The 27,988-nt window shown below is 37.1% G+C and overlaps 1 long non-coding RNA gene across 1 annotated transcript; it reads right to left on the bottom strand.

Annotated features, from left to right (window-relative positions):
* On the bottom strand, positions 1 to 23,833 carry LOC140518046 (uncharacterized). Its single transcript, XR_011971813.1, has 3 exons — positions 22,451 to 23,833; positions 8,628 to 8,677; positions 1 to 1,371 (listed from the first exon to the last, which is right to left on the bottom strand). It is a non-coding gene; the product is annotated as an uncharacterized lncRNA (long non-coding RNA).
* Between the last annotated feature and the right edge of the window lie 4,155 nt (positions 23,834 to 27,988).

Genomic DNA, 27,988 nt, shown 5'->3' with positions numbered 1-27,988 from the left:
TGAGTAGGTGATTCAGAGTAGGATTAGGGAGTGCTTAGTTCTTAAAGGAACATGCACTTTTAGTATCCACAGAGCAGAGTTCATCAGGAAATAGCCCGGGGTGGGGAGGGGGTCCCTGCATGGAGGTGTGGTTTTAGGCCCCAAAAGTCACAAAATCAAGGTCAGGACTGACTAATACCCAGGCTGATCTCATCAATGTTTTGTTAGACAAGATAAAGCAGGAGAGTATAGTATGTCTAAGTCTAGGATACATATGATTGGTCAGTGAGTAGTAAATGTCATTATGACGCATACATACACAGTCAGTTCAGCTGGTACACAGTCGGTTCAAACTAATAAATTCTAAAGGTGCATCTAGCTACTGTAGCAGGAAGGGAGATAACGGTTTTTGCTGGGGCAGACTGTTCTTGGGTTGGGGAGAAACTGCCTGAGATAGTGTTAGGGAAAAATGTGAATTTTAGAGCGAAATGTGATTTTAGAATTTTGGTCCAAGCACAGGCCCCCAAGCACCCCATCAATACCACTGTAAGTCTTTCTTATAATGCTATCAGTCACCTCCCCTTACTGTCATGCCAAACTGTGACTCTTTTAGGGAAAGGACCAAATGTGCTCTAAAAGAAAGGGATATTCATCTGACCCTGGGCTTTGTGATAAGGACTTTTCCTTATACTTTTTCTTAGTGTAGGAAGGAGACCAAGCCAGGACCAATGGCCCCATTTAGTAAGCAAGAGCTTAATTGCTCCCAGCTCCTCTGAGAATTCTCTTTAGGATCTCCCAATTGGCACACAAGTGACAAGTTTGGTTTTCTTCATACTGTTTGTTGGTGTATTTAATGTATTAGACTTGTTCTATGGTTAGAGATGCAAAATCCACCCCCTCTGGTCATTGAATGAGAAGAACAGAGGTTTTGGCAATAGGAAAAAAAAAACCACTATAAAAGCAGCAGTGCCTCAATAAAAAGTCACTGGAATTATTCAGGCTGAGATTTAGTCTAGACTCCTGCAAGCCAATGAGATCAAAAGCCAAGTTCCCAAGGTGCATGAAGTTCCAATCAAGTCTTTTCTGCTCAATGAACTTTGAGACTAATACTAAAAAGAAGGACTCCAGTATGGAGAATAAGAGTATCTAAGGATCCTCATACCATTGACCTTCAAAAATGGGAGCCAACATTTTTTTATGTACAATTGCAATAGACATGACAGCTTTATTTTTTTCTTAGTAAAGCAAAGAAAATCCTCTAAAGCAGCTTTTTTTTTGTGCAAGCACAGCAGCTATTTTGTCTGATGCTTAAGAACCCCACCCTGTCAGTATTGTCCTCGGAAATTTTTTTCTTCTTTTTCAGCTTGAAGAAGGAAGTTTATCTTTCAACTCCTAGAAAAAGTTTAAAGGAAAGGGTGTGTCTTAAGGAAAAGGGCAAGTAAAATAACAAAAAGGTGATATTTCATTTTAAAGACATAGTTGTATTGCCTGACCACAGTGGGCTTTTCTGGATGATTCTGGCAGAACTTAATTATCTATTAATTTAGAAATATATTTATCTAAAAGGAATTAGATACAGGTAGATCCTGATTAGTACAAATAATTAATTCTATTAAGTGATCATATTATTTAAATTTGAATTGCATATTTCCATTAAACTGGGACCAATTACCATATTTTACATAATTGTAACTTTAAATATGATACTCATTATGCACACTAATAGGGATAACTGTATAAAGAAAATATTAGAATACATCAAGTAGTTACAAATTCATAAGAAAAAAACTGGAGAATATTTCTGATGACAAGAGGAGGTCTATAAAGCTAACACCATGACATGTGATCAATCACCCAGTTGAAGAAAGTTATGCAACAGATTTGTGAAACAGGAAAAATATTGCTCTAATTTTCTAGAGATTCAGTGACAAAGAAAGATAAATTGGATCTAGCAAGACAACTGGAATGTTTGAATTATGATTTCAAAGAAGAGAAGTAAAAAAGTAAAAAATGAACTATGAAGGGTCATTAAGAAAACGAAATATTGAATCAATATAAAGAGAAATTCAATTTGCAATTTTTAATAGAATCAGTCTGGTTAACCAAAGTCTGAAACAGGAAAAAGAATTCAAAGAATTTAGAGATAGTTTCAAGTGAGACACAGTGTAGATAGACTTTAAGCTTAATTGGAATGTAAGAAACACACAATAGATAATTCTCTTGACCCTAGAAAGTAGGAAATTTAAAAGTGCAAATAATGTTGAACCCTAATGAGATGTCTATTTTTGATATTCCGACAGCAGGAAGATGGAACTAGAAACTCTTTATTTAAAGAGGTTTTTTTTTATTTTATTGATGAGTGCCCTCAATTTTTTCAATGAACTATTTAATATGAAATTAGTTGAGAGGCTGAGGTTAATTTGGTTCTGTGGGAGGCTTATGGAGAGGTGAGAATATTTGGAACAACCACTGCATTGAGTAAGAACTGATTTGTTGTCTTTCAGTCATTTCAGTCATGTTCAACTCTTCCAGATGCCCATTAGGGATTTTCTTGAAAAAGATAATGGAATGCTTTGCCATATCCTTCTCCATTTTACAAATGAGGAAACTGAGGCAAACAGGGTTAAGTGACTTGCCAGGGTCAACTAGTAAGTATCTGAGACAAGATTTGGACTCATGTCTTCCTGAGTCCAAACCTGATGATGCTCTATCCACTGTGCCACCCAGGTGCCCTAATAAATTGACTTGATAGGTTTAAAAGGATTACCTTGCTGCAGTGAAAGTCCAGGTGAAATTACTTGGTGAGTGTGGATGTGTGTGTGTGTGTGTGTGTGGATGTGTGTGTCCAGTTAGCATGGTTTCATGGATTTCTCCAGGTTCATTCAGTAGCACACATATTTGACATAAAGCAGGTGGACTGTGGGAGTAATCCAAAGCTGAGTTTTGGCAAGGCATGATTATCAATTGGACAAAGGAGATCTTCCAAATGGGTCTATTTATGGTTGACATGCTGTTTATTGCACCACTTCCTAGGACATTGTAGAGCCTCCTGGGAGAGATCTGTAATCCCTCAACGGAGTTAGATCTGATCCTCCATACAGGCAAGACCAAGTAGATGAGGAATGTCTGGTGTTATTACAATATGCATTTGGAAGGACAACCTAATAAACTTCTTCTTTATGTGCACATCTGGGACAGATGTTATCTATGGTCAACAAGTTGGGTCCGGAGGTGAACAAGAACAGAAGTGGGGTCTGGATTGCGTTCATATAATGACAAAATTCTTTTAACAATTCCAACTTTTCCATGAAAGGAAAAACCCTTCATTTTAACACCGCATTCTACTACTATGGCTAAATGGCTGTGAAATATGGAATACAAAACTCCTGAAGAATTAAAAAGGAGTATCCTGCAAAGAGCATTGAAGAGGCTCATGGTGGTTGTGAGCAGGCTACAGAATGTAACAAATGAGGAACTTAAAAAAACAGGACCTAATGATTTCATTAAGGATGACAGGAAGATTAGTTGGTGACATGTTAAGGTTGAAGGAAGTCAAGTTGATAGCCATGAGGCTCCTTGACATGTTAAGAAAAACTGAGGAAGGCCTCTATTATGTTGGGAAGATACCCTTTTGAGAATGAGACAAATGAAAAATCTGAGAGACCGAGTTTCTGGGTCATTAATAATCAATCTATTAATTAAGCTAGTTGATAATCAATAGTTAGTGATTTCTCTAGATAACTGAAGACAAAACCATGGAGATTCCTGAATGTTTAAATGACTTTGGAAAAGGAGATGTCCCTGAAAGGTGAAAATCAACTCTGACTGGTGAACAATTAATGAGGGGACAGACATATTAATGAGGAGGTGGGCTAAAAGTTTTCAGCTCCTGGTGAGAATGTGACATGATCATGAGACTCAGCTGCCTCCAGCAATCTGGACAAAGGAATCTATTTCTACCGAGACCATTTCATGAGCTGGATTCCCCAGACTTCAGTGAAGGTGTGCCCAGGCATAGGTCTGATGCTTTAGGGTTGAACTGAGCCTAGATTAGGTTCTATTTACTATAAACAAAAGTAAGGTCTCCCAGTACAGTAGGTTCTCACTCAAGATCACAAAACGTACCCAGAGGATCTGGCCAATCTCATCTATCATCAGCCTTATTCTTCAGAGGACAGCCGTCAGAGGCTGGCCCAATGACCTACAGGGACTGGTCCCTGAATGAGGAAATAGAAAGGAAAAAAACCTCAATCCTTCCTTAATAAATGGTTATTAACAGAAAAATAATCACTTTTCTCAAGAATTTATGGGAGAATATGGACACGAGTCTATGGGCAGACAAGAATGTGTTATGATCTGCATTGCTGGCTAGAACTTCCAAACTGATGTGATTAAAAATTCATTTGGGTATTTAAGTGATTGCTATAAAATTCCCAGTTTATACAAAACTTTGTTGGATGGAGAGACTTAACCAAAACCTCCTTCTGTAACAGAACTTACTCATCTCAAAGACTCTTAGGTAGAATCTATGATTCTTAAGTACAACATATAAAGGATGATAATCTGTTCTTTATCTCCTTGAGCACAGAACAAAAAGGAAGGGACTTCTACTGCAGCATAAGGAATTTAGATAAGATATCCACAGGAAGGTAATTAAAAACTGAAATAAGATTACTTACTAAGGAAGGCCACGATGATTCCTTTTCTTGAAGTTTTTAAGAATAGATAAATTTTTACTTATCCTTAGGGCAGACTGTCCTCTGGTTGTCCTGCTTAAGTACAGAGCATCTATGCATTGCAGCCCCTCTGGCATAATGGAAAAAGCACTGAATTTGAAGTCAGGAAAACAATATAAATATGACTCTGGTAAATCACAACCTCAGAGAGCCTCTGTTTTCTGGTTTGTAAGATGAGGATAACAGTAGCAACTACCTCCCAGGGCTGTTGTGAGGATAAAATGAGTGTATGTAAAACATTTTGCAAATCTCAAAGTCATATAAATGCAAGCTATTATTATTTTATTTCTGTGGACATCTTTACTTAATTATCACTCTATGACTCCAAAAAGAAAAAGAAAAGTAGAAATACAAGTAAAGGTAGTTTCAACAAAACCGGACCACCTATTCCAAGTAAACAGTTATAAAATTGCTCCAAAATTCAAATGCCATTTAACCCAGGTAATTCTTCAAAAAAGATTTTTAACTCCTATGAGTTATTGCCTTGTACTGGATTCATTTTAATTACTGCGTATAACATTAAAACCTTGGAATGGGACATAACTTTAGTGCTCGTTTTTTCTTTTTCTTTCCTATTTGCAACAGGTGTACTATTTAGAACAGAAACAAAGTATTATTCCTTTGTAACTTGGGCTCCATAGAGCATGTGCAGAGCTTTCCTGACTGATTTTGGTTCAGCCATGTCTGCTAGTCCATCAGTGGCACCCCTGGCCAAGTGTGACTCAGTATTGATGGATGTTTAGGGGATAACAAGTAAACCCCCTGGCAGAAAAAGTCAATGATTCAACCTTAAAAAAGGGTCAGCTAGGTGGCAAAGCAGATAAAGCAGTAGCGTTGGAGTTAGGAGCACCTGAGTTCAAATCTTGTCTCATATATTTCCTAGCTGTGTGACCCTGGGCAAGTCACCTAACCCCAGTTGCCTCAAAACAACAACCAAAAAAAAAAAAAAAAAGGTTGTCTTTTCTCTTTCTGGCTTCTGAGAATGTGAGTATCCTTCAAGTCTATTTCTTAAGGGGAAGAGGTAGGGGAAGAGTGATAACCTTTCCCCCTACCCTGGAAGAATGGTGATTTCTCCCATCTGCAGTTTCAACAGGAGACACAAGGAGATGAATCTGAGCCTGGATTTCTGGCTGCCTTTTCCATTTTGTGTTTGCTCTTTCCTGAGAACAAGTGGCAGAAAAGTGATTTTGAAGTGAATGTTTTCCGCTTTGGAAATCACCTTGTTATTGTAAGAGGTTCAGAGATCCTAGGTCCTCAGTAAGTGCCAGCTACACTTCAAGAAGAATGTCTAGAGACTTTGGGCAAATAAGTCATTTTGACTATTATAAATCTGCAAATTAGCTATAGAGGCCATGTGAAGGAAGATGCTATCTGCATCTGTAGAAAGGATACAGGTATGTGTAGAATAAATACAAGAAAGTATAGAATAATTTTTACGTATATACACCTATTTGTATGTAATGGTAGCCATGGGGGGGGGAACAAAGAAAAAAAGATTTACATGATAAATTTGTTGAACATTTACAAGTTGTACATAATGGATTTACAGTTTCATGTGCAATCATCTTTTTTTATTATACAATTATAGAAATGCTTGTTTTATTCCATAAATTAAAAATTAAAATTAAATTTCAAAAAGAAACTACTCTAGTTCTCTTAAGGAGGATTTGCACTAGCTGAAGGATTAACCCAATATCAAACATGACCCTTTGAAGAGATCATTCAGCTTTTAAGTAATTTAACCCCTAGGACTCCAGTTTGGGGGAATAATAAACTAAAGATTATGAGAAAAAGAGCCTGACACTTCTAGGGGTTAGGTCCTCAAAGGATTGAACCTCATCTGGACAATATGTGTGCATCTAAAGAGAGGAGCTCCTTAGTGGACAGGTGGAAGATGAAGCACCCTAGTCCATCTGGTTAGGATTCTTGTTAAACTTGCATCATTCCCATTTTACTGAAGTCTCCTTAAAAGTTAGACTACAGTCTTTAGAAATATGAATATAAGTTGCTGATACAGTCTTAAAAAATCCAAATGTATTGTAGGAATTGTGTGCATGGTGGCTATGTTGTTTTGATCATGTGGGTTACGTGCGTCCACATGGGTCTGTCTAAATGAGGCCCTGGGTGAAGCAAGAACAGGTATCTGTAGAGTCTCCTCCTGCCTCAAGTTGCTTCTCCAAGGGAGACCTTGATTCTGTCTAGGAGGAGAAATAGGTGATTGGGGCCAGAGTTTGGCCTCTCTGTTCTCTTCAGAGAGAAGGGAGCCTAAGACCTGCTTACTTAGATACTGTTAGTCTAGGGAAAATAATTTTTTAGATTCAAGCTGCTCTCCTGATTGTTATTCTTTAACTGGGAAGGAGAGCCCAAGCTGCATAACCAGGTCTTGACTCCCTTCCCACCAAAAGCCAGTTCCAAAATAAACACGCAGAAGAATAGGAAATAGCAAATAGACTCTTTTATCCAAGTTGACAGCAAAACAGAAGTCAGACAAAGCATGCATGAGAATATATACCTGACAATACAGAGTGAATGAATTCTCTCATTGGGGAAAGATAAGTCAGATCAAATAAGCAAGAGAGTCCTAAATCTCACCCAAGGAGAAATTCCCTAAAGTCTCTCCATAGTAAGCTGGGGATAAGGATGTACTGGATGGAGACTGCTAGTTCCTCTCATGTCATCTTCTTCCCAGAGTCTTTCTCTCTTCAGGAATGGGGGAGAGTCTAGAATAGTGTGATTTCTTTCTTGAGACTGAAAGTCAGAAAACCACGTTCTCTCTTCTCTCAATCTCTCACCAATTCTACCCCTCACATAGGTTCAGAGCATCGAATAATCAATCTCTTCCAAAGAGGAAAGTTTTATGCAAATGGTCCTGTGAGTCATAGGTAACAACTAAAATTTTTCTTCAAAATTTCCCCAACAACAGAGTAAAACCTGGTCTTACTCTAAATTTTATAGCAAATAGACACCCCCAAATCAGAAAATGGAACTGTGTATATTAAAATTATATAGATTTCTTAGTGAAAGTGAGTAACCCAAATGTGTTGATGAATAGATGGAAAGCTATGATACTCTTATTTTTTAAAGAATTAAAAGACAAGTCTAAAGTATCTTTGGATCAGATATAAAATCAAAGCAAATTTAATTTGTTTTACTTAATTAATCAGACCCCAGCAAACAAAATAAATAATCAATGGATCATATAAATTTAATAAATAAATTTATTAATTTAGCGATTATTTTATTTCAATTATTGTTATTTAAGTTAACATTAATTTGATAATTCTTTAATTAGATTTTGCTTATTTAATTAATTTTGAAGAATTAGAAAACAAGCCTAAGGGGTCTTCAGACTGAATATTAAATGATAGCAACCCAAAACAATAAAATGATCAAGTCTAGTAAGTATCTAAACTGGTTACCCAAAATACATTTTATTCATTTCTTTTTGGTTTTTTTAAATCCAGAATTTCTTCCCAACTTCTCTCTCCACCACACACACACACACACACACACACACACACACACACATGCACCATCATAAAAAAAGAAAAAAGTTAAAATCAATCAATAAACACATTTCTAAGAGGGTATGCAATATACCACATTCATCATCCACCACCTCTCTGCTGGGAGCGGAACACATTTTTTCCTTGGTCTTCTAGGGGAAAAAATGGTCATTACATTCACTCTAATTTCTGATGTTTTTATTTATTTTACATTATTATAGTCATTGTATGTATTATTCTCCTGGTTCAAATAGGCTTTGTGACATGGAAAAAGCTGCAGAAGAGCAGTGATATGTATATAACAATGTAAAAGTAGCTGACTTCTTTTTTCCTAAGATACACTTTTCTCTCTTTCCAAACTGAAAAAATCAGTAACCTGGAATGTAGGTTAAAACACAGGACTTACCTGCTAGGTACTGCTAAGAGGGTTTCCACAGAACAAGCATGAATTGCAACCTATGAACACATTAACCAGAGAAAAAGTTGAGTACACACTATGGGAGAATTGTACAGTAAGCAAGTCTTAGAGGCAATGAGGGATTAAAAAAAGGAGGAGGACACATCGGTGGAGAAAAGAAATTCTTTCATTTTCTTCCTTGAGAGAGATAGGAAGAGAGATCTTCACCTACCAGTGCAACCTTGAGCAAGATTATTTTCCATAAAAGCAAAATTAAAATGTTGGATTAGATCAGTGGCATTGATGGGGTCCTTGGGTGCATGTGCTTGGGCCCCAATTCTAAAATCACATTTCTCTTTAAAAATCACATTTCTCCCTAGTCTGAAAATATTATCCCAGGCAGTTTCTCCCCAGCCCAAAGACACAGCCTGCCCCAGCAAAACTTTGATCTCTTTTCCTGATATAGTAGCCAGCTACACCTATAGAACTTATTAGTCTGAACCAGCTGTGCACTGGGTCATAACGACATTTACCACTCACTGACCAATCATATGTGTCCTAGACTTAGACCTATGCATGCTCCTTTACGTTTATCTTGTCTAACAAGACATTGACCAGAGTAGCCTGGTATTCCTGAGTCAGCCCGGACCATTAGTTGACTTAGTGACGTTTCAGGCCTAAAACAACACCTCTGTGTAGCCCCTCCTTGGGCTATCTCCCGATGAACTCTGGGTAAAATACCTGTGCAGTAGATAACAAAAGCACATATTCCTTTAAAAACTAACCACTCTGTAACCACTCTCTAATCCTGCCCTGAATCACCTAGTTTGCATATTTGGCATGTGTTTTACTATAGAATATCTTATATAAACTTTATCTGTACCCCTCTAAGGTTGCAGATTTCCTAAGAACTCTTGCTCACTGAAAAGCATAATAAATCTTTACCTTGACCTCAACAATACTTGAGTCTGTGAATTCTTCTCTAGACAGCCCATGCAGGGAACTCCAGCTGTAACCCCTACCCCCTACCTGCCTTCCAGCCCTCATCAGTGTCAAACTCAAAAAGAAATGGATCCCTGATGGCTAAAGCAAAACCACAAATTAATATTATCTTTTATTACACTTATTTTGTTTTGTTTTGCTAAACATTTATTTTGTTAAACATTTCCAAATTACATTTTAATCTGGTTGTACTGGACTGGGGAGTGTTGCAGGTTTCACTGACTTTGAGTTTGACTATGAGTTTGACACCTCTAGATTAGATTAAAGGTCCCTTCCCACTCTAAAACTGAAAAAGGACGTTAGATTGCATTAGATTGCAGGTGGTTTTCAACTGAGAACCTTTAATTCTTTCATGTCAAACTTTCTGTGGTCATAAAATTAACAATTTCTAGAACTAAAAGAAATTTTGAATTCATGTGGAGCCAAACCCATCACTTCTGACTAAATCCAGCATTCTTTCTTCCATACCAGCTTTCTCCAGGCTTTACTTCATAAGTATAGGCTTCGGAATATATGCACACATATACACACGTATATTTACATATGTTTATATATATATATATATATATATATATATATATATATATATATATATATATATATATATACACATACATATGTGTGTGTATATGTATATATGTTGCCCTCAGTCATGTGGCTATCTTTTACTGTAAGCCTAAAATAAACACCCTTGATTTCATTTATTAATAACAATAGCTAGCATTTACACAGCATTTTAAGGTTTGCAAAGTCCCATAAAAACATCATCCTATTTGATCCTCACAACAGTCCTGAGAGATAGGTGTTAGCATTATTCTCATTTTACAGTGGAGGAAATGTGGGCTCAGAGAGGTTAAGTGATTTGCCTCAGGGCCTCGAGGCTAGTAAGCATCTGAGATAAAATTCAAAATCAAATTTTCTCAGTTCCAGGTCCAGCATTCTACATCATCTACTTGTCTGATTATTTTAAATCATAACAAATATGTGAATGTAGGCAGGGTTCAGTGCTAGATACTGAATGAGGTTTGGGACTCCGGCACAAGGAGTGGGTGGCAACCTTCCTCCTGTGCCACTTATATTGAAGCCAAGGGGAATTTGATTTAGGGAAGGTCCCTAGCCACAGTCCTAGCCTGGGGAAAAGGAATGGGGTCATACCATGAGGCATGGGGTTTCCCACCTAGCCCTTGAGTTCTGCCTTCCCTGAGCTATGACTAAATGAGGTAGGAGCAGCTGCCAAAATTGTTAGTTGGCAACAGCAGGTACTTCTAAAGGAGAGAACTGGCATACCCAGGAAGCAAAGCAATGCAAGAAAACACATAAAATGGTAAAGCAAGCAAGCTTTATTGAAAAAAATAAAATAGGAGGGAGGGAGTCAAGGAGGGTGGAAGCAGGTCAGGTCTGTGCTGAGATCTCTGGTACAATAAGGTACCAGACCCTGTCAGGGTTTGTTTTATTTTTTTAAATAGTGTTCTTCTCTAGGTCAAACAAGGTCAAAAACATTGGGAGAGGGAGCAGGAAAGCCGGACCTCATGTGCAGGTCAGCATTTAGGGACTAAAGCCAATTCATGCTGTAGTTACTAGACAACAGAATTAGCAACTAACTACTATTCAAACTACAGGAAGTAAGAATAGGGGTTTTTGAGCACGACCACAGGCCTTACTCTGGTAAGCTAAGGTGACTCAGGAGATCTGGCCTTCTCTGTCTTCTTTATTTAACTGGGCAAGGAGGCTACTGGGTCCCTGCAAGACCTCTCATATCAAGGAACTTAGGAACTCCTAATAGTAAATGAGACATATTGTTATAATGTAAAGTAGTATTACTTTGTACTATGCTTTTTAAAAAAACACTTTCTAATTCACAAGTCATTCACGGCTCAGGGTACCCATAAAAACTTGGTTCATACTAACTATATATGGTTCAATCCTGAAAGCCCAACACTTAAGAGGGTTATTTTCTCTCTTTGAGTCTTTGCCCCCAGCTAAAATTAATTCAGAAAAGTCTAAATAAATTTAGGTGTCACATATGTGTCAATGGTTTCCCCAGATATGGGGAATGAGTTTCCCCCAGCTCTTGCATAGAAAGTGTATACATAACTGCAAAACGTCTGATTTTCAAGATAGAGAATTGACATATATATGACCAAGAGTCACTCTTGGATAACTAAGTGGACAAAGGATATGAATAGTTGTTTTTTTAAAAAGGTAAAAATTATCAACAACCCTATAGAGATATAGCAAATCGCTAATAAGAGAAATAAAAGTTAAAATAACCGAGTTTCCACCACATATATACCCAGCAAACTGGTAAATCAAAGTTGATAAAAGACAAAGTCAATGTCGGAGAGCCTATGGGAAGCCACTGTTGGTGGAAATGGAAATTGACCCAACAGTTCTAGAAAACAATTTAGAATTGTTTGAGAAGTTACTAAACTGTTAATACCCTTTAACTCAGCAATTCCACTATTAGAAATGTTTACCTAGGATGTCAAAGACAAAAAGAAAAGGTGTTCTACGTACCAAAATAGTGATAGCAGTACTTTAGCAAAAAACTTAGTAGCAAAAAACAAAACAAAACAAACAAACAAGCAAATCAGAAACAAAGTGGGTACATGTGAGCATTTAAAAAAAAGTCATCTCTGGTTGTTAATTTTCATATTTCATCCATTTCCAATATCCAAAGTGAAAAAAAATTGTGGAATATGAATGTAATTGAGCAATGTATATAAAGAAATTTAAAGTAACATGAGGACATTAATTGATACAAAGAAAACTAGACATGATGATTATAACAATGTAAATTTAAAAACTCAAAAAGACAATTGGACTAAAATTAAATATGATGATCAATATTGATTCCAGAAGAGAGAGGGAAAAATATTCTTCTCCCTCTTCTCAGTAGGGGCATGGAATGGTGGACTACAGGTATAGTGTGAGGCAGACAAGAAAAGATGAAATTGTTGCAATGATTGGTTTTGTTTTTCTTTATTTTTGTTTTTTACTAGGAAGATTTATAGGTGTAGGGAAAGGATATGTCAGGGAATAACACATTACTGTCAGAGATGAGAAAAATGTTAATTTATTTTCCTCTGTGCCTTTGTTACAAATGAAGTCTCTATACTGACATGGGAGGGGTGAGTAATTGGGAACTATGTAATATTTTTTTAAATGATCAATAAAACAAAAAAAATTAGACTTAAAAATGATCCATTTTTTTTTCTCCTGAATGAATTCCACTGAATTTATCTCTTTAAAAGATGAAGACCCTAAAGTAAACATAGGGGAGCATTCCTCTAATATGCTCCTTGTTAGAGGCAATTTCACTACTTGTTTTCAAACAAAGCGTCCAAAATTCCATAGTCATGCTATGTCTGGATTAGCTAAGAAACAAGGATTTTTTTTTTCAAATCATCAACAGCTGCTCATTTTCATATTTCACCCTTTCCCAACATACAACTCCTCCAATTTAATAACCTATCTAGTTGAAATTATTTTTAAAATGTCATTAATTTGTACTGGGTTTATTTTCCCCTTCATTTTCACTCCCACATCCTCTCAGGATTAATTTACTAAGAATTTCCAGCAGTGATTTTACAAAGAGTTACTAGACACAAGCCACTGAAAAGCAAAAGAAAAAATATATATGAATCCCATAAATAGACCTCTAAAATGTCTTGGAATTTTGATTCCTACGTGATATCCAATTGCCTCAAGAGAAAAGTTGTGTTTGATAGTCAGAAGACATACATATAGGAGAGATACCCAAAATAAAATACTGAATTAATTCTTTATAGAGATTCTATACAGAGATCAACTCATTACTAGACTACTTTGACCTATAGGACTGATTGTATGATCTCCTTAAATCTTGAACCAAAAGAATAAGATAGACCCAGCTTTCCAGTGCTTTGCATTTAATCCTTCCAATTATTGAGCCTTGTCTAATATACACCTGGGGCAACTAGGTGGTGCAGTAGACGGAGCTCAGACGCTAGCTGTATGACCCTGGGCAAGTCATTTAACCATGTTTAAGCCTCAGTTTCCTCATCAGTTGATCTGGGGAAAGAAAGAGCAAACCACTCCAGTATCTTTGTTAAGAAAACCCCAAGGGGGCTCAGATTCAATCTAGCTGTTATTCAATTTGGGCCTCTTGTTAATACAAGTGTCACAGCTAAAAGAAGTCTCCAGTCAAATTCATTTGGGCGGGACACATGTGTCACTATTTTGGTATCCCAGCACCTCTAAACCTCAACAGATGCACTGAAGAACTAGAAGCTCATTTTACAGATGAGGAAACTGAAGCAAACAGGGTTAAGTGACTTGCCCAGGGTCACATAATAAGTGTCTGAGGCCAGATTTGAATTCAGGAAGATGAGTCTTCCTGACTCCAGGCCCAAGACTCTATCCACTGCACCACCTCATTGCCTAAAGGGAATTCACACAAGTACGTAAGAAGAGCTTATTGAATTTCAAAGAAACTTGGAATGAACTGATGGAAAGTGAAATGAGTAAAACCAATAGAACATTGTACACAATAACAGCAATGTTGTGCGATGATCAGCTAAGAATGTTTAAGCTCTTCTCAGCAATGTGATGATACAAGACAATTACAAAGGACTCGTAATGAAAAATGCTGTCCACATCCACATAAAGAACTTAGGGAGTCTGAATCCCAATCAAAGCATACTATTTTCAATTTACTTTTTCAGTTGTTTGGGGGTTTTTTGGCTGTTTGTTCTGTTTTCTTCTTTATAACATGACTAATATGAAAATATGATTGCATACATAACCTGTATCAAATGTGTATCAAATGGCTTATCATTTTGGGAAGAAGGGAAGGAAGAAAAATTTGGTACTCAAAATTTTGTAAAACTTGATGTTAAAATTGCCTTTACATATAATTGGAAAAAATTTTTAAAAGAGCATACTAGATAAATGATCATAACAAGGTGGAAAAAAAAGTCTTTAAGAGAAGATATACAAACTACTCTCAACCATGTGAAAAATGTGTCTTGTATGTTGAGTTTAACCCAACATATTGGAAGCCTTCCTTATTTTCTTCTGACACTGGGAGAATACCAGTGGATCATTCACTTACTAAGAGTTTGAACTCATAAGAGAATATTCCTATCATTTCCGAGTCATGGTTTAAAATATTAAAAGAGCAAAAACAAGAATGAGATATTTTTAAGAGACTTGAAAAGAACTATGGGGCTGGATTCAAAGGACCTGGGTTCTAAGTCTGGTTCCGTTAACTATCTATGTGATGTCATGCAAGTCCCTTCACATTCTTTCCACCCAATCTCCATGTTCAACTTTCCTTATCTGTAGAATAAAGGTATTGGAATAAATGACCTCTGATCAGCTACTCTAACTTCGTTTTATTTTTTTTTAATTTATTTATTTTAAGTTTTCAATATTCGTTTCCACAAAATTTTGAATTCCAAATTTTCTCCCCATCTCTCCCTTCCCTCCACCCCAAAATGCCAAGCATTCTAATTACCCCAACCACCAATCTGCCCTCCCTTCTAACATCCCTTCCTTCTCTTATCCTCATCTTCTCTTTTGGCCTATAGGGCAAGAAAAACTTCTATACCCCATTACTCGTATTTCTTATTTCCCACTTGTATGAAAGAACAATACTCAGCAGTTGTTCCTAAAACTTTGAGTTCCAATTTCTCTTCCTTCCTCCCTCCCCACCCATCCCCACTGAGAAGGTAAGCAATTCAATATAGGCTATATGTGTAGTTTTGCAAATGACTTCCATAATAGTCATATTGTGCAAGACTAACTGTATTTCCCTCCATCCTATCCAGCCCCCTATTTCTTCTATTCTCTTTTTTGACCTTGTCCCTCCCCAAGAGTGTTGATTTACAATTGCTCCCTCCTGTCACTGCCCTCCCTTCCATCATCCCTCCCACCCTGCTTATCCCCTTCTCCCCCACTTTCCTGTATTGTAAGACAGGTTTTCATACCAAAATGAGCATGCATTTTATTCCTTCATTGAGTCAAATGTGATGAGAGTAAGCTTCACGTTTTCCCTTTCACCTCCCCCCCCTTTTCCCTCCATTGAAAAGTCTTTTTCTTGCCTCTTTTATGAGAGATAATTTGCCCCATTCCACTTCTCCCTTTCTCCTCCCAATATGTTCCTCTCTCACCCCTTAATTTCATTTTTTTAGATATGATCCCTTCCTATTCAATTCACCCTGTGCTCTCTCTCTCTCTCTCTCGCTCTTTCTCTCTCTCTCTTTCTGTGTGTGTGTGTGTGTGTGTGTGTGTGTGTGTGTGTGTGTAATCCCATCAGCTACCCAAATACTGAAAAAAGTTTCAAGAGCTACAGATATTGTCTTTCTGTGTAGGAATGTAAGCAGTTCAACTTTAGTAAGTCCCTTATGATTTCTCTTTCCTGTTTACCTTTTCATACTTCTCTTGATTCTTCTGTTTGAAAGTCAAATTTTCTTTTCAGCTCTAGTCTTTTCATCAAGAATACTTGAAAGTCCTCTATTTCACTGAAAGACCATTTTTTCCCCTGAAGTATTATACTCAGTTTTTCTGGGTAGGTGATTCTTGGTTTTAGTCCTAGTTGCTTTGACTTCTAGAATATCATGTTCCATGCCCTTTGATCCTTTAATGTAGAAGCTGCTAGATCTTGTGTTATCCTGATTGCATTTCCACAATACTCAAATTGTTCCTTTCTGGCTGCTTGCAATATTTTCTCCTTGACCTGGGAACTCTGGAATTTGACTACAACGTTCCTAGGAGTTTCTCTTTTAGGATCTCTTTCAGGAGGTAATCAGTAGAGTCTTTCAATATTTATTTTGCCCTCTGGTTCTAGAATCTCAGGGCAGTTTTCCTTGATAATTTCATGAAAGATGATGTCTAGGCTCTTTTTTTGGTCATGGCTTTCAGGTAGTCCCATAATTTTTAAATTGTCTCTCCTGGATCTATTTTCCAGGTCAGTTGTTTTTCCAATGAGATATTTCACATTATCTTCCATTTTTTTCATTCTTTTGGTTTTGTTTTGTGATTTCTTGGTTTCTCATAAAGTCATTAGCCTCCAACTGTTCCATTCTAATTTTGAAAGAACTATTTTCTTCAGTGAGCTTTTGAACTTCCTTTTTCATTTGGCTAATTCTACTTTTGAAAGCATTCTTCTCCTCATTGGCTTTTTGAACCTCTTTTGCCAATTGAGTTAGCCTGTTTTTAAAGGTGTTATTTTCTTCAGCAGTTTTTTTGGTTCTCCTTTAGCAAGCTGTTGACTTGCTTTTCATGATTTTCTTGCATCTCTCTAATTTCTCTTCCCAATTTTTCCTCCACCTCTCTTACTTGATTTTCAAAATCCTTTTTGAGCTCTTCCACTGAATATTTATTTTGGATGTTTGGGATACAGAAGCCTTGACTTTTATGTCTTTCCCTGATGGTAAGCATTGTTCTTCCTCATACGAAAAGATGGGAGAAGATATCTGTTCACCAAGAAATTAACCTTCTATAGTCTTATTTTTCCCCCCTTTTTGGGGCATTTTCCCAACCAGTTACTTGACTTTTGGGTCCTTTGTCAAGAGCAGGGTATACTCTGGGGATCTGCAAGGTCTCAGTTCCTCCAAGGTGGCACAATCATGCATGTACACTAGTCTGGAAGCAACAAAAAACTTTTGTGCCCAGAATCTGTGAGTAGTACAGTTTCCTCTCCACAACCACCTGGCCTCCAGTTCCACCAAGCCAATACTGGGGGCTGAGATAAAGATCAGCTGCTCAATTCCCCCAGGGGCTTTACAATCCAACAATGGATGCAGGCTGCTATGGTAGCTGCTGCCACCCAATGCAGCCTCTGCTGCCGCCACCTGAGGCCAAAGCAATGGGAAGACCCTGCTCCCTTCTGGGCCAGCTGAAAAAACCCTCTCACTGACTTTTGGGGCCTGTGGGTTGAGGGATCTGCAAACCGCCACTACTGCTGCTGGGGATGCACCCCCGAGACCTGCTCGTGTCCTCCTCCTGGTGCCATGTGCTTGGCCAAGGCTGGGCTGGGCTCTGTTCCATGTCTGGTGTGACACACCTTTCCCTTTTTGGCCTTTCACGTCATCCTGGGCTGGAAATCTCCTCCACTCTGTTGTTCTGTGGATTCTGCTGCTCTAGAATTTGCTGAGAGTCTTTATTTACAGATATTTTATGGGCTGTGGGAAAAGAGCTAGTGTATATGTATCTTTCTACTCCACCATCTTGGCTCTACTCCCTTGACTTCCTTTTAAAAGAAAAGGAATGGAGATCCAGAAGGGGGAAAAGAGCATTGATGTTGATGAAAAGAGCATTGAATGTTGAATCAGAAGACCTGGGTTCACATTTAAATTCTAACCCTTACTATCTGTCTGATTCAGGTCAAGAAGCTTGAAATCCCTGCACTTTAATTTGCCCATCTATAAAAGGGGTATAATAGTGCTTGTATTACTACTTCTGTCTCCCCAAACTGCTATAAGGAAAGTGCCTCTTATAACTTCAGGTTATTAAAAATGTGAGAGATGCATTAAAAAAAAAACCCAAGTGGAGGCATAAAGAGTTGGACATGACTGAAATGACTGAATGATAAAAAATAAACACTTCCACTGTGACCTTTAAAAAGGTTGGAGAGACATAGTTTCTGTATAATTTAATCATTTTGTTGATAAAGCCAGCAGGTTATTAATAAAAGGATGGTGATTTGGCCATCTCTCTTAGACCAAACACAATCATGGGGCAGACTCACAGTCTACGGACCCTTCAGAACAGTGGGTGGTTCATCAAACAGCAATCAAATTGGCTAATGTGATTGAGGTGAGCAATATTAAAATGAAGGGCTGAGTGTCTCTTGGATAGGGAAGGTATCATACCACTCATAGCTTTAAGCTCTCAATCTAAGGAATGTATACCCCCACTCAAGCCTGGGCAGAACAAAATAGCTTCCAATTTCATCACCAGCAATGTCCTTAGGAATTGAAATTACAAAGTCAGGATTTTAGATGGGGGGCAACTCTGAATCTCCCCAAGATATTAGTTATTAATAATCATTTTTCACACACTTCACCTCTTGCTACCTTTCCATGCTTATTCTATGATATATACTAAAGCCACCAAACATGCTCTAATAGGCAAACACAAAGGAAGATGCTCAGTTACCTCTATGATGATAGTCAGAAGAATCAGTGCAAAGAAACTCCCAAGGTCTCTCTTAAGAACTTTGGAATTGATTGTGTCACATGGGAGACACTGGCACAAGACCACCAAGCACATCATGCCCTCATCAGAGAAGGCTCTGTGCTCTATGGGCAAAGCTGTAGCTGTATCTTGACTCTGTACCTTGGCTCTAGCACAGTGAGGTCATTTTGGTCCTCTTAGAGAGCAAAAGACAACAACCAACTTTGATATTTCCAGGAACCGTTCAAAGTGGGAACCCCCTGCAGACATACCAGGTTCAACAAACCATGTCACTCCTGAATTTCCTCCAGAGGCTCCTCATTGACAAGTGGATCATATTTAAAAGTGAGGTAGAAGGTATAGGTTAAAAGCTACTATAAAACTGTGATGGGATATTATTAACAACCACAGTTAGCACTTTATGGTTTGAAAGGCTCTTTACATGTTAACTCATTTGATCCTCACAACCATTCTGTGAGGTAGACACCATTATTATTCCCATTTTTCAGATGAGGAAACAGGTTAGAAATTAAGTGACTTGTCTATGGGGCACATAGCTAGTGATTATCTAAGGCAATATTTGAACTCAGGTCTTCCTGATTCCAAGTCTCACATTCCATCTACTGTACTACCTAGCTTCCACCTAGCAAGAGGTGCACAGAGAGCTAAAGATTTTTTAGAACATTATTCAATAGGCATTTATTGAGCATCTACTGTACTCAGAATCATCGTAAGAATGGGAATATGGGAATAGCTAAAGAAGCAGGACATGGTATCAGACCTTAAAATTTGACATGTATTTAATTTTACCAACCTAAATAATAAAGTATACTTTACTCTGAACAAGTAACTATTTGCAATATTGATGTAATTATCTTATTGGTATAAGGGACCAGTGTTGATTTTTACATTACATAAATTATTAATGTCTTAAGGTATGAAGGTGATTTTGAATCCTGAATTCTCTGGGTTCCGTGGAATCCACATCTCATTTGTTTTCATTTTTATAAACTGGAAAACAAATATCTTCACCTTTCTAACATCTCTCAAATATCACACACACACACATGCACACACACACACATACACACACACACACACACGCATGCACATTGTCACCTGTCTAGTGTATAGCATTTCACTCCTGGACTGTTACAACACTTGCTGGTGAATCTGCCCATCTCAGTTCTTCTTTTGCTCCAATCTGTCCTCTATTTAGCTACTAAAGTGATTTTCCTAAAGTGCAGGCCCAGCCATGTCACCCCTCTATTCAATAAACTCCAGTGGCTCCCTATTGCCTCTAGGATCAAACATAAAATCTTCTGTTTGGTGTTCAAAGTTCTTCCTAAACTTTGCAGTGTTTTTATACCTTGCATTCTTCGTCCTACTCTTTGATCTCTGAACGCTGGCCTCCTTGCTGTTCCAAGTCTTTCAGCTCCAGGCATTTTCTCTGGCAATCCCCACTCCTGAAATGCTTTACCTCCTTGTCTCTGGCTCCTGGCTTTCCCTAGATTCCTTTAAATCCCAACTAAAATCCCATCTTGCACAGGAAGTACTTCCTAACCCCTCTTAATCCCAGTGCTTTCTCTGTTACTTTCTTGTATTTTTCCTGTATATAGATTGCTTGTACATATTTGTTGTCTCTCCCATTATATCGTGCACTCCTTGAGGTCAGGAACTATCTTTCTTCCTATTTGGTATGGGTATTCTCAGTACTTAGCACAATGCCTGACACACAGTAGGTGCTTAATAAATGTTCATTGACAAATATACAACTTGGAATGGATCTGAGACAAAATGCGCCATAAGCAGATTTTTTTTTAAAAGAGACTGACCAAAACTTTTAAAGTAAGTAATAGTAGGAGAAAATATTTTCTGGCATGGGATAAATAGTACTTTAAAAAAAACTACCTGTTTTGCAATAGTGTAACTAATTTCATACTATTGACTGTCCATAGTCCATGCAGAGTTACAACTCCACATTCAACAGTAACATGCTGATATTGCTGAAAGAAAACTACTTCTTTAAAAACAAACAAAGAAGTCCTAGCCCAGATGTTCCCACATTTGACTAATTCTAAGTTTAGATCTGCAGAAGGGTTTGTGGACAAAGTCAGAATGAGCCACAAACAACATGGTACTTGCTCCATTTTCCAAAATAAAGTTGCAGGACAGATAGTAAAGGAAAAGGAAGAAAATTATGAAAGAATGAAGTCCTAATTACCACTTGTGCATACCCTTTTACAGTGGGGTAGAGTGAGAACCTCTTACAGATAAATGACAAAGAAAAAAGCACCTATACAATTTTGTTTAAGAAATTTAATGGATTCTGTGTAATGTCTTCACACTGTCACAATCTGTACAAATCTGGTCCGGGAGTCAAGAAAACTTGAGTTTGAATCTGGTCTCCAATCAAATTTTACTAGCTATGGGACTTTGGATAAGTCATTTAATCACTTCCTTAATTTTCTCAACTATGAAATGAGATTAGTATGGCATCTATCTCCCAGGGATTGTTATGAGTATCAAATGAGATAACACATAAAATGATATATAGATGCCATTATTATTAGATTGGAGGTATAACGAATTATTCTATAGAAACCAGTGTCTTCTATATAATAATAATAATAGCATTTTTATATCATTTAATAGCATTTATATTTCATGTCCTTTCATTCACTCAAATGTAACACCATAAAGTTAGCAATTAGCCTATATCTAATGGTTGGTAGTATGGATCCCATAAGAGATTGAGTGCTACCTGGGAACTAGTACAATTAAACCAGAAGAAAGGGAGGAGCTTTTCTCAGCAGGCAGTCCCCAGGGTAATAAATTCTTGGGCCACAGGATCCAAGGAAACAAACAAACAAACACATGACCTTCCCTTTAGGAACTAAGGATCACACTTTTTTTTTAACATTCAATGAACATTAGCTTAACTGTAGGTATTTCCCTTCTCTGGACTTTGTCCGATGACATGCTAGGAGAAAAAATTGAACCACATCTGTATTGATAATTTACTGAGAAGCAAAAGTAGGAATAAAGTTTAAACTAAGGAGGACAACTCATAGGCGCTGCCTAAAGAGGCAGAGAAGCTATCAGAGTTTTTATCATGTTTTTATCATGTACCCAGAGATAACAAGAAACATAATTTCATGGAACACTTGGTCATCTCATCTTGCAGTTCTCATGCAAAGGAACCATCTTGGAGAAAGTTGCAGCCCTGGCATTGCCATGTGATGCAGAGGGCAAAGAGGTAGGAAGCTCCACAAAGAATTTGCCAAGGAGCTTCAAATCAAATCAGCCTATGTACTCTGACTCCAATGCAAAAGTAAACTCAGGAGAGAGTGGTAAAAAGTAGGTCTGAGAAATGAAAAGGGCCGAAGACTTAAAGACTCCTCAGAAGTCTCATGCCTACATATCATGAATACTTCCTTCAAGAAAAAGTCAGAAGGTATTGGTCTAGAGATGAACACTAAACATCACAACACATACACAAAAGGCAATTGATTATATCTAACAAATGGGAAATTAGTTACTAATTAGTAGTTTGTGTGTGGTCTGACTATCAGCCAGTTAGAGCAAAGGCCAAAATCATCAAATTAAAAGAAAGGAAAAAGATAGAAAGAACACACTGTAAACTTTTGCAATAGCATCTTCTCTACCTTTTCAAACTGATGAGGGCTGGAAAGGAGGTGTGAGACCCCCACAAAGACCAGGGTATCAGGGGCAGGTTGTCTGGAGAAGAATTCACAGACTCAAGCATTGTTGAAGTCAAGGTAAAGATTGATTACACTTTTCAGCGGGCAAGAGTTCTTACTGAACCTGCCACCTTAAAGGGGTACAGGGAAAGCTTATACAGGGTATTCTATAATATCACTTGTGCCAAATATGCTAACTAGGTGTTTTGGGGTGGGATTAGGGAGTGATTAAGGAGTGGTCAGTTCTTAAAGGAACATGCACTTTTGGTATCTACTGAGTAGGTATTTTACCCAAAATTCATCGGGAAATAACCCAAGGTGGGGGCTACCTGGAGGTGTGGTTTTAGGCCTGAACCATCACTAAGTCAACCAGTGGTTAGGGCTGACCAGAAATAACCAGGCTTCTCTCATCAATGTCTTGTTAGACAAGATTAATGTAAGGGAGTATAGGTATGTCCAAGTCTAGGATACATATGATTGGTCAGTGAGTAATAAATGTCATTATGACCCAATGCACAGCCCGTTAAGTCAGTTCAGTACACAGCTGGTTCAAACTAATGATTTCTATAGGTGCATCTGGCTACGATAGCAGGAAGGGAGATAATGGTTGTTGCTAGGGTAGGCTGTGTCCTTGGGCTGGGGAGAAACTGCCTGAGATAGTATTTTGAGGCTAGGGAGAAATGTGATTTTTAAAGAGAAATGTGATTTTAGAATTGGGGCCAAAGTACATGTACCTAAGCACCCCATCAAAACCAGATGTTGAAACCAAAAAATGGAAAAAGGAAAAAAATGTAAAAAACACTGACCTTTATTTTCACCAGTTTCTGCAGCAACAACAACAAAAAAAGGGCAATATAAAATAGCTATTATTACAGGAAGGCCAAAAGAGCCCAAAACTGTGTTAGCCTGGAAATATTTGATCTCCTTAACAACTATGGTAGTCAAGGGCATCATCAATTTGGAATACCACTCCATTTATAAAATACTAGAGAGGAGAATAAAGGAAAACTATAAGTAGAACCATCTCATAAAACAGGAAAGCAGCAGAAGTGAAAACAAGTTTTTAGAAATTGTTGGTACATTGAAAAGAATGCAGGACATGTCATCAGGGGTCCTGGGTTCAAATTCTAGCTCTTCCACTTACTGACTTCAGGCAAATCACTTAAGTCTCAATTTCCTCATCTGTAAAACGAAAGGATTTAAACCAGATGTCTATTTTTTCCTTTCTTCTTTTTAAAATATATTTTCAACTTTTTATTAAGAACTAAAACATCCACAAAATGAACTTTTCAATACACAAGTAATAGAATTGCATTACATATGAAAAGGAATTTGTTTGATATACACAGTAACAAAACTACCTAGCATTCTCTGTCCTCTTTTGGACTTCTTTTTGCTTTCTTCTGTTTATTCTTTTAAAGCAATAAAGTACTTTAATAAGCTCATTATGTGAATTGACTGGAATATTATTTTGCATTTTGATGTTGGATTTCTTATAAAACAAAAGATTTTCACCATTGTCAAGATTTTATTTTTAATTTAATTTATTTTCAATGAATGAAAATCTACTTCTTCTCCCTCCTGTCCTCTCTCAATTTAAAAAAAAAGAAAAAAGAAAACCCTTGTAACAAATATGCAGAGTCAAGTTAAACAAATTTCTTCATCAACCACATCCAAAAAATATATATTTCATTCTACACCAGGAATCACTTCTCTGATAAGAGGTGTCCCCATTGTTCCTCTGGAATTTTCTGTGTATTTTTAATATTTCATTGATGTTTTTTTCTCTCTTTTCTTATCACCCACCAACTCCAGCCCCCTGCCTAAAAGAAGTTATCCTTTGTGACCAGTACGTGTAGTCAAACAAAATATATCAACACATTGGCTGTGTCTGTAAATGCCAAATTATCATAATAGTTAATATTTATACAGCTCTTTAAGGTTGGTTACATCAATAATTGGGAAGCAAATTTACCATCAGTCTTCTGAACTCATGATTTGTTACTACATTTAAGTATTCTGAAGTTTTTTCCCTTTACCAGATATTCTTCTTTCTCAGATCTCTTTCAGTTCTAAACCTAAATTTGTTTCTCTGATTCCAAGGCTTTGTATGAGACACAATAGATCTACATGATCCTGAGAATATTATATAAAACTTGGAAGGATGAAAAAACATTTTTTTAATGGAACAAATTTATTTATCCTTCTGCAACAATCTATTTCATCATTAGTGATAGGGAAGCCACAAGATTTGTACCCTAACACCTTTACCCCCAGTGATGAAACTGAAATGGCACTGAAAGCTGACAAAATCAGAAAGAGAAGCTAGACCAGAAAAAATGTACCAATCAATGAAGCCCATTGTGAAAGTGACACAATCTTCCAAGCACTGAGAGACCATTTTACTAATTCTCAAAAAGGGGTTTAAAAGCTATCAGGGAGGTTTAAAAGATGTCAAAAGAATGGAAAATCACTTATATTATTACCCTAGAAAGTAAGAAAGCTTCAATATCCATCCATTCACATACTCACTTTTTCATCTTTATGAGAATGTTTTGCACACATATCAAAGTGATAGAGATAAGGATAAGGCCTGGATCTATGATTTCATTAGTATTAAGAACTATCAGGTGAGAAAATTAGAAACTATAAGCCTAGAGAATAGACAGGTTAAATGACTTACCCAGTATCGCACACAATGATATGTCAGAGACAGGTCTTGAATTCAGGTCTTTAAAATAGCTCTCTATCCAGTATGCCAAGAATGTAAGAGTAGGTTTTCACAAACTGTTTTCTAGAGCAGACCATATCATAAGTCACACAACTGGCTGAAACATACACAGAATACAAAATTCCACTGAGCTTACTACTTGTTAATTACAAAAGAGCATTTAATAGATCAAAATACAGCCTTGAAGGATCTCTTCCAATAAGGCATAATTCATGGATATATTAAGATCATTAAAAGATTTTTTTTTTATAAATACAACAAGAGAGTTATTCTGTTCAACAATTACAATTCAGTGCACATAAATCATACAATAGCTCACTGAGTGTTTGCTACTGTCAAGAAGGACTTGCAAATGGTCCAGATAGAAGAGAGATTCCCTATAGAAAGGAGGTGGAAGCTACCATTTGTGACTGATACTGTAGTCACTGCTTCAGATCACTGAAGAACTACTAAACTTAAATAGAGTTTGAATGGCCCTTTGGGATATTAGAGAAAGAATTCAAGATCAGGGCTGAATTGAACTGTGACCTCTGAGGTCTCTTTAACGCTAAGATTCTCTGATTCTAATTACTATTGCAGATTAATATATCCTTTTGCCTTGATAAGTTTCCTTGATGGTAGGTGGTGGTAATGGGACTTAAATTTTAAAATCATTCCAAGTTGTGGAAGAATATTTTACTAAAATAATAGATTCTGCAAAAGCAATAAAGTTTGTTCCACTCCGATTTGACTCATGTGCTAAATAATGTCACTGTCTTCTAAAAACTGAAGGAGCTTCTGAGGAACAAGGAATTTGGCTTCTTTCCTTGTTTTCATAAGCACTTAAAAGAAAAAAGATCCATTGTTCCTTCTGCAGAAACCAAAGCTCCTATTGGGAAGCAGAGAGTTCATAATAAAAAGAACTCTGCTCTAATAATAAGGTCCAAGTTCTGGTCCTGGTTCTGCTGTTGGGGAAACATACCCTCCCCCATTTCCTTTTTAGGTTACATATTACAAAATAATATGAGGATGGTACTTTAATCTAAAGTCCTTGGTCTAATCTTAATGAAATGTACTTATCAATCTTTCTTTAACTATCAGTTCTGAAACAATGTCCTTCAGTGAAATATATTTACATCATTTTTATCAAAGGCCCAACCTTTGATAGTTTCTAAAAGGAGAAGCCTTTTCAGCTCATATTCCTCCATGGAAATATAAGGTTAATGATAAGACTAAGAGAGGGAAGGCTGAGTAAGTCAATTACCAGAAGTAACTATTCAGCTTAAAAGCTTTAGAGGGAAGGGTTAAAGAGGGATTGAATGATTTTAGGAAAATTATTCTCTAGGATGTGCCAAAAAATTAAGTTACTATTGTTCTGTCTGATGAATCAAAGCCGTTAGCTGAACTTTCACGAGCCCCCTGTAACTACGTTTTTTTCTGGTAGAATTGCATCTTTTGTTTGGGAATACATTAAATTGTAAGGGGAAATAGCTTCTGTCAGAGAGATTCGCAAAGATATAGGGGAACTCTGCCCCTTTTGGATTTCCCTCTGTCTAAGAAGAAATGCTTAGAATTATATTTATGAAATTAATGTATTTGTCTTTAGCAGGCTTGTTGCGTAGAGCAGAATTTTTATTCATGCTATTAACTAGGTATGTGATATGGCCAAGTCACTTCATGTCTCTTTTTAATTCCTTGTCTATACACTGAAAGAGTTAAGGTAAATGTTTTCTAAGGTTTCTTTTGGTATTTAAATTCTATGATCTTAAGGCAGAAAAAAAAATCTTACATGTATTATAATAATTACCTTTATTTTTACCATTCTATATTAAGTATAGAATACTTATAGTACATATATGTACCATACTTAATATGTACATATACTTATAGTACATGCTTTTTTGGTATTCTTTCTTTGTCAGAAAAATATTCTTTACTGATTTTCAAATTTAAAAAACAAACTGTTTGATAAAATGAAACCCTAGTCCTAATCATTATCCACATAGACCCTGCAAGACTTGGAGGTCCAAAGCCTGAAAGGACCTAATGAAACTCACTAGCCTTCCTATGGATCAAAGTTAATTAATCTGCTATCAGAAACTTCTATAAAGTTTTGACTCCTCACTTTCTCTCACCCTCCATATTCAATTTGTTGCCAAGGCCTATCAATTTTATCTTTGTAACATCTCCCAAACATGCCCCTTTCTCTTATCTCATACTGGCATCACCCTCATCTCCTCATGCTTGGACTACTATAATATCCTGTAGGTTGGGAGGGTTTGCCTTAAGTCTCTCCTCACTCCAAACTTTTCTCCACTCAGCCACCAAAGTGAGTTTCCCTCTGCTACTTAAATAACAGCAGTGACTTTCTATCACCTCCAGGACCTAATTTAAAACTCTCTGTTTGGCTTCCAAAACCCTAGAACCTAGCCTTCTCCTACCTTCTCCATCTTGTTATGCCTTGCATTCCACCCCCACATACTCTGTGATCCAGTGACATCAGCCTCCTTGCTGTTACTTCAATAAGACACTCCATATCCTGACTCTGGATATCCTGTCTGGCGTTTCTGGAATGTTCTCCCTCACCATATCTACCTCCTGACTTCCCTGACTTCTTTTAAGTCCCAATTAAAATCCCACTTTCTACTGGGAGCCGTTCCCAACTGTTCTTAATTCTAGTGCTTTTCTCCTATTTATCCTGGCTATAGCGTGTGTACATAGTTACTTGCATGTACCCTGCCCCATTAGATTATGAGTTCCTCAAAGGTAAGGACTGTATTTTTGCCTTTCTT

Source organism: Notamacropus eugenii, chromosome 1 (assembly GCF_028372415.1).
Source record: "Notamacropus eugenii isolate mMacEug1 chromosome 1, mMacEug1.pri_v2, whole genome shotgun sequence".
NCBI classification, from domain to species: domain Eukaryota; kingdom Metazoa; phylum Chordata; class Mammalia; order Diprotodontia; family Macropodidae; genus Notamacropus; species Notamacropus eugenii.
Note: the sequence above shows the minus strand (reverse complement) of the source record. Positions and strands in the feature narration are given on the sequence as shown.